This window comes from Bos mutus, chromosome 16, assembly GCF_027580195.1.
Source record: "Bos mutus isolate GX-2022 chromosome 16, NWIPB_WYAK_1.1, whole genome shotgun sequence".
Classification (NCBI taxonomy): Eukaryota; Metazoa; Chordata; class Mammalia; order Artiodactyla; family Bovidae; genus Bos; species Bos mutus.
This window is the reverse complement of record NC_091632.1, coordinates 31,320,667-31,334,461: the sequence shown is the minus strand read 5'-3', so window position 1 is coordinate 31,334,461 and position 13,795 is coordinate 31,320,667. Positions and strand designations below refer to the sequence as shown.

General features: G+C 38.5%; 1 protein-coding gene across 10 annotated transcripts in view; it reads right to left on the bottom strand.

Annotated features, from left to right (window-relative positions):
• The window catches only part of AADACL3 (arylacetamide deacetylase like 3), a 155,614-nt gene that overhangs the window by 9,794 nt on the left and 132,025 nt on the right, over positions 1–13,795 (bottom strand). The gene's annotated exons all lie outside the window — the stretch shown is intronic.

Below are 13,795 nucleotides of genomic sequence, written 5' to 3'. Positions count from 1 at the left end.
TATAAACCACCACCTGCACTCTCCACCTTCCCATATCTTGCAAGCATTGGTCCAGCCAGGTGAGTCACAAACTCAGGTGAGGGCCTGGTTTTAGGACAGGGCCCATACAGAGGACAAAGTGGCTTGTGCAACCTGACCCAGCTGGAAAGGAGAACTCCGAAGTCCAAGTTTGCATCTAGCACTGCTACTAGAAATGGCCTTAGCTAAATGACTGCAAGGAGATCAAACCAGTCAGTTCTAAAGGAAATCAGCTCTGAAGATTCATTGGAAGAACTGATGCTGAAGCTGAAGATCCAATACTTTGGCCACCTGATAGGAAGAGCCAACTCATTGGAAAAGACCCTGATGCTTGGAAAGACTGAAGGCAAAAAGAGAAGAGGGCAGCAGAGGAGGAGACAGTTGGATGGCATCACTGACTCAATGGACATGAGTTCAAGCAAACTCTGAGAGATAGTGAAGAACAGCGGAGCCTAACATGCTGCAGTCCATGAGGCTGCAAAGAGTCGGATGCAACTTAGAGGCGGAACAATAACAAAGTGAATGTGGACATCATACACAGTGTTCCTTCCACTAACACTCTGACCTCTTCACCACCTCCTAATTCCACTCTGGTTGCGCTGACTAATCCTCAACCTCCCAGAGGCCCCAGGGCCTTGGAACTTACTATTCCGTGTGCAACATTCTTCCCTGAGACTTCAGCTGGCCTCAATCACTCCCCTACTGTGAGTCTCTGCTCAAATGTCACTTTCTGAGTGAGGCCAAACCTGGCCACCTTATTTAACATTGTAAGTCCCCACCAGTATTCCTATACCCACCCTGGCCCACCTGCATACTCTATTGCTTTGGCCTTTATCATTGTCTGGGATACCACATGCTTCACTTGTTCACATATTACCTTGAATGTAACCTCTGTGAGGACAGGAATTTTTGTTTTGTTCCTCGCTTTCTCCTCAAAAGCTAGATCAGGGTTTGGTACTTAGTGGGTGCTCAGCAATGTCTACTGAACGAAAGAATGAATGAACAGGCTTTGTCCTTTTCATCATAAAGCAGAGAAGAAAAAACTGAACTCACCTCTTTCCAGACTGGGTCAGAGATTGATATCAGCATTCAGAATCTTCCCTAACCACAGTCCCTCGTCCACTGTAATAATGATGATGTCTGCCATTTCTCCCACCTCCCCCACCCTCATGTCAGGGCAGTGGTTTTTAAACAAGGGGATTTTACCCCGCCCCCCTGGGCACATCTGGTCATGTCTAGAGGCATTTTTGGTTTTCCCCACTCCGTGGGGTGGGGACTGGCACTGGCATCTTGCAGGTGGACCCCAGAGATGTTGGGAAGCATTGTACAGTGCACAGAATGGTCCCCAGAACAAGGAATTTTCTGGTCCAATGTATCAATAGTATTGAGGTTGAAAAACCCTGAGTTAGTAAGACTTGGATTTGTATCCTGCTGAATGCCAGCATTCTGATCATGAGCAAGTTATACTCTCTGATCCCTCATTTTCAAATCTGTAAAATGGGAAGGATAATAATAGTACCCCCATGGAGTTGTTGGGTGAAACAAAGGCACTGTGTCTGTAAGCACCTAGCCTGAGCCTGGGTGTTTTGTTGTTCAGTGGCTAAGTCATGTCCCACTTTTTGTGACCCCAAGAACTGCAGCACTCCAGGCTTCCCTGTCCTTCACTATTTCCCAGGGTTTGCTCAAATCCATGTCCATTGAGTCAGGGATGCCATCCAACCATCTCATTCTCTGTCATCCCCTTCTCCTGGATGTGGGAACACTCAATACATTTCAGAGAGCAAGGCTGAGACAAGGTTTATAACAAAAGACAAAATAGGGCATTATATAATGATAAAGGGATCAATATAAAAAGAATATCATTCATTAACATATATGCACCTAATATAGCAAATAATTAAGCAAATATTTATAGACATAAAGGAAGAAACTGATAATAATATTATAAGATTAGGGGACTTTAACAGCCAACTTACATCAATGGACAGATCACCCAGACAGAAGATCAATAAGGAAGCAGTGAGACATAACTTGAAGTTGAAAGGAATGTCTACAGGACATTCCAACCAAAAACAGAACACACATTCTTTTCAAGTGCATATAGAGCATTTTCTAGAACAGATCACATACTAGGGGGAAAAAACCAAGACTCAACAAATTTAAGATGATAGAAATTACGTTAAGTATTTTTCTGAACACAATAGTATAAAACTGGAAATCAAATACAGGAAGAAAATGGGAAAATTGCAAACATGTGGAGACTAAACCATATGCTACTAAACAAATGTGATCTTAGAGAAAATGCTTTAAATTTTCACTGTTGAGCATGATGTTAGCTTTGTTATAAATAGCCTTTATTATGTTAAGGTATGTTCCAATTACACCAACTTTGTAGAGAGTTTTTATCATTAATGGATGATGAATTTTGTCAAATTTTTTTTCTATATCTATTGACATGATCATGTGATTTTTATTAATGTTATGTGGTGTGTCACACTGACTGATTTGCAAATCAGTCAAATTTGCAAATTTGCAAATCAGTCAATTTGCAAATCAAATCCTACTTGATCCTAATGCATAATTCTTTCAGTGCATTATTAAATTTGATTTGCTAACATTTTGTTGAGCAGTTTGCATCTATGCTTGTCAGGGATATTGGCCTATAAATTTTTGTGTGTGTATCTTTGGTTTTGGTATCTGGGTAATGCTGGCCTCATAGAATGAGTTTGGAAGCATTCACTCCCTTGATGTTAGCTCTTTATATATTGGTAAAGTTCACCCGTGAAGCTTTCTGGTCTTTGACTTTAGCTTATTGATAGTTTTTAAATTACTCATTCAGTTTTATTATTATTAACTGGTCTACTCAGATTTTTCTGTTTTTCCTGATTCAGTCTTGGAAGATGATATGTTTCTTCAAAATGGCCCAATTTGTAATCATATAATTGTTCTCAGTATTTTTTATGATTGTTTGCATTTCTGTGATATTGGTTGTAACTTCTCCTCTCACTTCTAATTTCATTCATTTCGGTCCTCTCTCTTTTGTTCTGGTACATCACCATTTCTTTTCTCTTGTTTCTATCTTTCTCCAAGCAATTCTCAACATCTGACATACTGCGTATTTCTACATATTCTCTTGCTATGTCTCATCCATGAAATTAAAAGACACTTGCTCCTTGGAAGAAAAGTTATGACCAACCTAGATAGCATATTAAAAAGCAGAGACATTACTTTGCCAACAAACGTCTGTCTAGTCAAGGCTATGGTTTTTCCAGTAGTCGTGTATGGATGTGAGAGCTGGATTATAAAGAAAGCTGAGCACCGAAGAACTGATGCTTTTGAACTGTAGTGTTGGAGAAGACTCTTAAGAGTCCCTTGGACAGCAAGGAGATCCAACCAGTCCATTCTAAAGGAGATCAGTCCTAAATAGTCATAGAAGGACTGACGCTGAAGCTGAAACTCCAATACTTTGGCCACCTGATGCAAAGAGCTGACTCATTTGAAAAGACCCTGATGCTGGGAAAGATTGAAGGCGGGAGGAGAAGGGGATGACAGAGGATGAGATTTTTGGATGGCATCACCGACTCAATGGACATGAGTTTGAATAAACTCTGGGAGTTGGAGATGGACAGGGAGGCCTGGTGTGCTGCAGTCCATGGGGTCACAAAGAGTCGGACAAGACTGAGCGACTGAACTGAACTGATGTCTCATCAGAATTATCCAGTGACTTCCCTCCTCACCCTTAAGAAAAGCCAAACTAATCACAGTGGCTGAGAAAACTACCAGGAATGGTTTCTGTTACCCCACTGACCTCTTTTCATCCTATTTGTCTCCTCAGTCACTCTGCCAGTCACACTGGGCTCCCTGTTGCTCCTTGAAGGCATCAGGCTGCTTCCTGCCATAGAGCCTTAGTACTTTCTCTTCCCTCTGTTCATTAGGTTCATCTCACAGATATCTGCATGGCTAACACTCTCATTTCTTTCAGAATTTATGATCAGACAGGTCTTCCTTAACTATCCTATTTGTAATTCCATCAATTCCCCTCTGCACCAGAACTCCTCATTCTCTTTTTACTGCCTAGCAAATATCACCTTTTATCATACCATGCATTTGTTTATCTCATTTACTCCATGAATACTGTAAGTTTCATGAAAACAGGGGTTTTTGACTCACTTAAAATCATTTAAAGTGTCTCAATAAACAGTGGTTGAATGAATGAACAGAAGGCTGAAAAATAGGAAATGCAAAGGCAAAGATGTAAGGGATTTCAAGAAAATATTAAAATTCTAATTTGGCCTGGTTCCTTCTGAGATGCCTGATTGCATTGCTACAGTATTGTGGATACAGTGGTGTGGCATTTCCTGCCTTAGATGCTAACTCAATGGTGACTTTGCTAAAGGGAAGGAACCATTACATTTTGCATGGAGGTAGTGACTAACTTTCCCTCTCTCTACCAGATAATGTTGTTTTGAGCCTTCACTGCCACCAAAGGATCACTTCCAGATTTCTCAGCTGGGCAACCCATGGATTCTTTGACAACCCTTGGGATTCTACTCCTACAGAGTTATGCATTTCCTAACTGCTGTTCATTGTCACATAACAGGCATTTGGAGGCAGAGGAAAGGGAAGTCAAAGTTTCAGTTAATGACCTCTGTTGCTTTGGTGTGTAGGAGGCAAAATCATCTGTTGAGAGAGGGTTGAGCTAGGATAGAGATGATGAAATATGAACCATCACTGATGAGTCTGGGAAAGATGGCTGATAACAGAAAAGAGAGTGGTTGAGCAGGATAAATGTGTTTGGGAAAAACACAGTATTTAAGATGTTTGAAGTAGGTTTTAGAAAAATGCATCATTTGTGGTTTAAAATTTAAATGATTAACAAAATACATTTTAAAATTTCAGCCTCACCAATATCTTTAAAAATGTATATGTAGTACATATATAGGACTTCCCTGGTGGCTCAGATGGTAAAGCGTCTGTCTACAATGTGGGAGACCCAGGTTCGATCCCTGGGTCAGGAAGATCCCCTGGAGAAGGAAATGGCAATCCACTCCAGTACTATTGCCTGGAAAATCCCATGGAATATTACTCAGTCATAAAAAAGAATGAATTTGAGTCAATTCTAGTGAGGTGGATGAACCTAGAGCCTACTATACAGAGTGAAGTAAGTCAGAATAAGAAAAACAAATATAGTATGTTAATGCATTTATATGGAATCTAGAAAAATTATATTGATGAACCTATTTGCAAGGAAGGAATGGAGACACAGTTGTAGAGAATGGACTAGTGGACGGAGAGAGGGAGGGAGAGAGTGGGATGAATGGAGAAAGTAGCATCAGCACACATACACTATCGTGTAAAATGGATAGCTGGTAAGAAGTTGCTGTATAACAAAGGGAGCCCAATCTGGTGCTCTGTGATGGCCAAGAGTGGTAGGATCGGGGGGAGGGGACAGAGGCTCAGGAGGGAGGTGATATATGTATAATTATGGCTGATGCATGTTGTTGGATGGCAGAAACCAACAGAACATTGTAAAAATTAAAAAACAAAAAACGTATGTTAAATATTGATATATATTTTTTTCATACCAAAATACTTTAATGGGAATATCCAATCCTCGCAAAGGTAAGGAAGCAAGAATATGTACATAAAGCTGTTAACCTTTCAGAACACAATTCAGCTATATGTATCACAAGACTTAAAAATGCTTTATACCTTGAATATTAGTAGTAACTATTAGGTTGATGCAAAAGTACTTGTGATTTTGCAGTGTTGAAATTTGCCATTTGCTATTGGAATATATTCTTAAATAAATGTGGTTATGTTATACATCTTTTTAATGCACACTTCTCATTTTATGTTCTTTTGTTAATGACTTATTACTCGCTATTTATTTTAAATTTATTTGAGACTATAGAAAAAATGTTAGATAAAAAGCAAATTCCAGTGATTTTTTTTTTTTAATTCGAGTTCAAAATGGGTTATAAAGTAGCAGAGACAACTCACAATATCAACAATGCATTTGGCCCACGAACTGCTAATGAACACACAATGTAGCGGTGGTTCAAAAAGTTTTGCAAAGGAGACAAGGGCCTTGAAGAAGAGGAGCATATTGACCGGTCATTGGAAGCTGAAAACAACCAATTGAAAGGATCACTGAAGCTGATCCTCTTAGAACTACAGGAGAAGCTGCTGAAAAACTCAGTGTCAACCATTCCATGGTCATTCAGCATTTGAAGCAAACTGAAAAGGTGATAGAGCTCGATAACTGGGTGCCTCACGATCTGACCGAAAGTCAAAAAAACTGTCATTTTGAAGTGTCATCTTATCTTATTCTACGCAATAACAGCAAACCATTTCTTGATCGAATTGTGATGTGTGATGAAAATTGAATTTTATACGACAACTGATGATGACCAAGATCAGTGGTTGAACCAAGAAGAAGCTCCAAGGCATTTGCCAAAACCAAACTTACATCAAAAAAAGATCATGGTCACTGCTTGGTGGTCTGCTGCCCATCTGATCCACTACAGCTTTCGGAATCCAAGTGAAACCATTGCATCTGAGAAGTATGCTCAGCAAATCAATGAGATGAACCGAAAACTGCAACGCGTGCAGCTGGCATTGGTCAACAGAAAGGGCCAAATTCTCCATGATAACACCCAACTGCACATTGCACAACAAATGCTTCAAAAGTTAAACAAATTGAGCTACAAAGTTTTGCCTCATCTGTCATATTCACTCAACCTATTGCCAACTGACTACCACTTCTTCAAGCATCTTGACAACTTCTTGCAGTGAAAATACTTTACAACCAGCAGGATGCAGAAAATGTTTTTCAGGAGTCTGTTGAATCTTGAAACATGGATTTTCATACTACAGGAATATATAAACTTATTTCTTTTTGGCAAAAATCTGTTGATTGTAATGGTTCCTATTTTGATTAATAAAGATGTGTGTGAGTCTAGTTATAATGATTTAAAATTCATGGTTCAAAGCTGTAATTACTTTTTCATCAACCTAATAAATATGCTCTGGGTCCTTTGGCCCAGTAATTTCACATATTAAAAATATACATTAAGGAAATATTGCAAAGTACTAAAGAAAATTGCCTTATATATCAAGACAATCACTGTAGCACTTTTATAGCATTAAAATATCGGAAAACAACATAAGTATACAGCAACAGATATATAATTAAAAGGATAGGAACTATGATGCACACTTTTAAAATTATATCTAAAAGAACCACAAAAATGATTATACTGTAATATGAAAGAATAAAAGTAGAGTGAGAACAAACTATTCTAAAACACAATCATAACTTACAAAAAGGAAACAATACAGCATTAAACACAGTTATATATTAGAGAAGAGGTGAGAAGATTCTCTCTTATTCATATGACAACTAGAGAACAAACTTCAGGGCTATAACAAATTTAATGTAATCTGGGCAATTTGTTCAGTTCAATAAGCAAATATTGAGACCTAATAAATGCCAGGCAGTACCCTAGGTTCTATTGTGTATAAATGGCAGTTTGTGGCACTACAGAAGAATTTCAAAAGGAAAACATGTGTTTCAAACATGAGACATTTGAGTCTTGACAAGAAAGGAAGGAAAAAAGGAGAGAGAGAGGCAGAGAGGGAAGGAAAAGGGAAAAGTAGAAAGTAGAAGTATTTTATTGAGCTATCCCAGAGTTACAATATAGTTCTGCACTTCCTCAAAAATGCCATCATCCAAAGAAACAAAGAATATACAGTGGAGGAAAGACAGTCTCTTCAATAAGTAGTTTTAAGAAAACTGGACAGCCACAGGCAAAAAAGAAAGAAAGAAACTAGATCACTACCTCACACCATATACAGAAATCAACTCAAAATGGATTAAAGGCTTGAATGTAAGAACCAAAACTACAAAACTCCTAGAAGAACACATAGGCTGCATGCTCTTTGACGTCAGTCTTAGCAATATCTTTCTAAATACATCTCCTCAAGCAAGGGAAACAAAAGCAAAATTAAACAAATGGGGCTACACTAAACTAAAAAGCTTCTGCACAACAAAATGAAAAGACAACCTACCAAACATAAAAAGATATTCACAAACTATATATCTAATAAGGGATTAATATCCAAAATACATAAAGAACTCATACAACTCAGCAACTAAAGAGCAAACATTATCCAAAGAGTTGAGGACCTGAATAGGCATTTTTCCAAAGAAGACATACAGTTGACCAACAAGCACATGAAAAGGCATTTAACATCACTAGCTATCAGAGAAATACAAATCAAAACCGCAGTGAGATACCAACTCACCCATATTAGAATGGCTGTTATCAAAAAGACAAGCTATAACAAGTGTTTGTGATGATGTGAAGATAAGGGAACCCTTGTACACTGTTGATAGGAATGTAAATTTATGCAGCCACTATGGGAAAGTGTGGAGGTTCCTCAAAAAATTAAGAATAGAACTACTGTATGATCCAGTTACACCCCAAACAAGGTATTTATTCAAGAATATGAAAACACCAGGTGGCACTAATGCCTGCCAATGCAAGAGACAAAATAGACACAGGTTCAGTTTCTGGGTTGGGAAGATTACCCTGAAAGAAGGCATGGCAACCCACTTCAGTATTCTTACCTGGAGAATCTCATGGACCGAAGGGTCTGGTGGACTATGCTCCATAGGATGGCAAAGAGTCAGACACAACTGCAGCAACTTAGCACACAGGATGAAAACACCAGTTTGAAAAGATACATGCATGCACCCTTATGTTCATCACATTATGTATGATTGTTGAGATATGAAAATAACTGGACTTCCCATCAGTGAATGAACAGATGAAGAAATATATGTGTATCTACTCAATCATTTAGTTGTATCCTACACTTTGTGACCCAATGGACTATAGCCCACCAGTCCTCTGTTCATGGAATTTTCCAGGTGAGAATACTGGAGTGGGTTACCATTTCCTACTCCTGGGGATCTTTCCAACCCAGGAATCGAACCCATGTCTCCTGCATTGCAGGCACTGGCATACAGATTCTTTTTCACTAGCGTCACCAGAGAAAAACTGCAAGATATCATTGTTTTTATGGCTGAGTAGTAGTTCATTGTGTGTGTGTGTATATATATATATAAGCATGTATGAAGTCATATATATAAACACACACACAATGGAATACTACTCAGCCATAAAAACAATGAAAGCTTACCACTTGCAACAACATGAATGGACCTTGAGAGAATTATGCTAAGTGAAATAAATCTGATGCACAAAGACATATAATGTCACTCATATGTATAATATGATATAAAAATGAATAAAAATAATAAAAATAAATGGACAAACCAAACCAAACAAAAAGAAATGCATAAATATAGAGATTAGAGTAGTGGTTACCAGAGGTAAAGGGAGGATGTGGAGGGTGAAATGGGTAAGGAGGTCAACTATATGGTGATAGACGGAAATTATACTGTATCGTTCAGTTCAGTTCAGTCGCTCAGTCATGTCCGACTCTTTGCGACCCCATGAATCGCAGCACGCCAGCCCTCCCTGTCCATCACCAACTCCCGGAGTTCACTCAAACTCACGTCCATCGAGTCGGTGATGCCATCCAGCCATCTCATCCTCTGTCATCCCCTTCTCCTCCTGCCCTCAATCCCTCCCAGCATCAGGGTCTTTTCCAATGAGTCAACTCTTCGCATGAGGTGGCCAAAGTACTGGAGTTTCAGCTTTAGCATCAGTCCTTCCAAAGAACACCCAGGGCTGATCTCCTTCAGAATGGACTGGTTGGATCTCCTTGCAGTCCAAGGGACTCTCAAGAGTCTTCTCCAACCCCACAGTTCAAAAGCATCAATACTGTATACAGAAGTAGAAATATAATAGTGCTATACTGTATACAGAGGTAGAAACATTAATGTTCAATATATGAAACATATAATGTTACATAAATCAGTATTACCTGAATAAAAAATAAATTTTAAAAATAATTCTTAAAATGCCATCATCACCTGCAGTCCTGAAATCATTCCCCAAATAAATGTCATCAGTGATATACTAGTTCTAGACACCATTTCTCCAATGATATTTGTTTCAAATCTACAGATAGGTTTCCATTCACATGATTGTTTAAGGATAGGGAAGTAACACTAGCACTCAAAAATAAAATCGGAAAAATAAAAACATAAAAAATAAATTGACCCAATTTGGAGAAAAATATGGAAATCCCCAAAAATCAACCCACCTTATTGATCAAAAATGTTCATAATTATTCAAAACTAACTCAATATACTCAAAAATAATGATTAACACATTTAAATTGATATTTATGGTCACATAATTTTCATTTTATGTCACTTATTATTAATACTAAATAATTGCTGTTGTTGTTGTTCAGTCTCCAAGTCATGTCCAACCCTTTACGACCCCATGGACTGCAGCACACCAGGCTTGCCCATCCTTTACTATCTCCTGGAGTTTGCTCAAACTCATGTCCATTAAATCGGTGATGCCATCCAACCATCTCATTCTCTGTTCATTCTCTGTTGCCCCCTTCTCCTCCTGCCCTCAATCTTTCTCAGCATCAGGGTCTTTTCCAATGGGTTAGCAATTCACCTCAGGTGACCAAACTATTGGAGCTTCAGCTTCAGCATCAGTCCTTCCAATGGACATTCAGGGTTGATTTTCTTTTAGTATTGCTAGTTTGACCTCCCTGCTGTCCAAGGGACTCTCAAGAGTCTTCTTCTGCACTACAATTCAAAAGGATCAATTCTTCAGCACTCAGCCTTCTTTATGGTCCAATTCACACATCTGTACATGACTACTGGACAAACCATAGCTTTGACTATACAAACCTTTGCTGGCAAAGTGATGTCTTTTTATTTTAAATACGTTGTCTAGGTTTGTCATAGCTTTTCTTTCAAAAAGCAAGCGTCTTTTAATTTCATGGCTGCAGTCACCATCTGAAATGATTTTGGAGCCCATAAAATCTGTCATTGTTTCTACTTTTCCCCCTTCTATTTGCATGAAATGATGGGACTGGATGCCATGATCTTAAGTTTTTGAATGCTGGATGTTAAACCAGATTTTCCCCTCTCCTCTTTCATCCTCATTAAGAGGTTCTTTAGTTCCTCTTCACTTTCTATCATTAGAGTGGTATCATCTGTGTATCTGAGGTTGTTGATATTTCTCCCAGCAATCTTGATTCCAGCTTGTGATTCATCCAGACTGGCATTTCCTATAATGTACTCTGCATATAAGGTAAATAAACAGGGTGACAATATATGTCACCAGATGTACTCTTTCCCCAATTTTGAACCAGTTCATTGTTCCATTTTTTGACCTGCATACAAGTTTGCAGATGTTGGCAATTTGATCTCTGGTTCCTCTACCTTTTCTAAATCCAGCTTGTATGTGTAGAAGTTCTCATTTCACATACTGTTGAAGCCTAGGTTGAAGGATTTTGAGCATTACCTTACTAGCATAAGAAATGAGCACAACTGTCCAAGAGTTTGAACATTCTTTGGCATTGCCCTTCTTTGGGAATGAAAATGGACCTTTTCCAGTCCTATGGCCACTGCTGAGCTTTTCAAACTTGCTGGCATATTGAGTGCAGCACTTTAACAGCATCCTCTTTTAGGATTTGAAATAGCGCAGCTGGAATTCCATCACCTCCACTAGCTTTGTTTGTAGTGATGCTTCCTAAGTCCCACTTGACCTTGCACTCCAGGATGTCTGGCTCTAGGTGAGTGATCACACCATCATGGTTATCTGGGTCATTAAGACCTTTTTTGTATAGTTCTTCTGGGTATTCTTGCCACCTCTTCTTAATCTCTTCTGCTTCTGTTAGGTCCTTGCCATTTCTATCCTTTATTGTGCTCATCATTCCATGGAATGTTCCCTTGGTATCTCCATTTTTTTGAAGAGATCTCTATTCTTTCCCATTCTATTGTTCTCCTCTGTTTCTCTGCACTGTTCACTTAAGAAGGATTTCTTGTTTCTCCCTGCTGTTCTTTGAATTCTGCATAACACTTGGGCATATCTTTCCCTTTCTCCTTTGATTTTCACTTCTCTCATCTTCTCAGCTATTTGAAAGGCCTCCTCAGACAATCACTTTGCCTTCTTACATTTCTTTCTTTGGGATGGTTTAGGTCATCACCTCCTGTACAGTATTATGAACCTCTGTCCATAGTTCTTCAGGCACTCTTGTCTATCAGATCTAATCCCTTGAATCTATTTGTCACTTCCACTGTAAAACTGTAAGGGATTTAATTTAGATCATACCTGAATAGTCTAATGGTTTTCCCTACTTTCTTCAACTTAATTCTGAATTTTACAATAAGGAGCTCACGATCTGAGCCACAGTCAGCCCCAGGTCTTATTTTTGCTGACTGTATAGAGCATCTCCATCTTCGGCTGCAAAGAACATAATCAATCTGATTTCAGGGTTGACTATCTGGGGATATCCATAGGTAAAGTTTCTCTTGTGTTGTTGGAAGATGGTATTTGCTATGACCAGTGTGTTCTCTTGGCAAAACTCTGTCAGCCTTTGCCCTGCTTCATTTTGCACTCCAAAGCCAAACTTGCCTGTTTCTCCAGGTATCTCTTGACTTCCTATTTTTGCATTCCAGTCTCCTATGATGAAAAGGACATCATTTTTTGGTGTTAGTTCTAGAAGGTCTTGTAGGTCTTCATAGAACCATTCAACTTCAGCAAAATTAATAAGTAATAATATATTATTAATATATTACATACTAATTTAATCTTAAACTTTCATATTATTTTTTATTTTGTCTTCACAACATAAGGTTGATATTATTACTGCATTTTAGAATTGAGGAAGCTGAAGTTCAAAGAGGCTACATAATTTAAATAAGGCCAAATGTCCAGAAAATTTTAAAACATTTTAAACGTATAGAAAAGGGAGATCTTGGCAACTCTCTAGCCATGCTCTGTGCTTCAGCACAGTGCCTTCCCAGACTGAAGCTCCTAGAACAGCTTCAGTAGCAGCACAAAGTAGGCCCTCATTTAATATTACTGATTATTATTAATCAGGCTTCCCTAGTGGCTCAGTGGTAAAGAATCCACCTGCCAGTACAGGAAACACAAGTTAGATCCTTGGGTTGGGGAGATCCCCTGCAGAAGGAAATGGCAAACTGGTCCAGTATTCTTGCCTGGGAAATCCCATGGAAGAGAGCCTGGCAGGCTACAGTCCATGGGGTCACAAAAGAGTTAGACACGACTTAGCAACTAAACAACAGCAAACATTAATTGCCATGTAATTCAAAAATGATGAACTTAAAGTCTGATACCTAAGCAAAGCTGAATTACATTTCAAAGGCAAAGCAATACATCCTGAAAAAATTAATGTATTTTAATTTAATTAAAATCTCAAGTTTATTTTAACCCTAATTAGCCAACTTTAGTTCCTTATCTTTAGACACCAATTTAAAAGCAACACAGGACCTTTCTCTTTTCAAAAAACAGAAAATAAGATTATTATCTGTAGTCTCAGAAAGTTTGTGCCTTTCAGATACATATTTCAGTACTTCTGGTTTTCTGATCTAGGCTCAGTAACAATTACTACAAACTTCTGTTTTTGAAGACAGTATTGTATTTTGGTTTTCTTGGAAAACACCACTGGTTACACACTGTTATCACAATGAGGCAGCCCCAAGAGGAAGTGGACAAGTTTTATTAGGACCCTCCTCTTCATCATAAAAGGTTTAGAAAGGTTTGGAAACCCTAGTGGTCAAAAATAAAACTAGCCACTTAAGAAA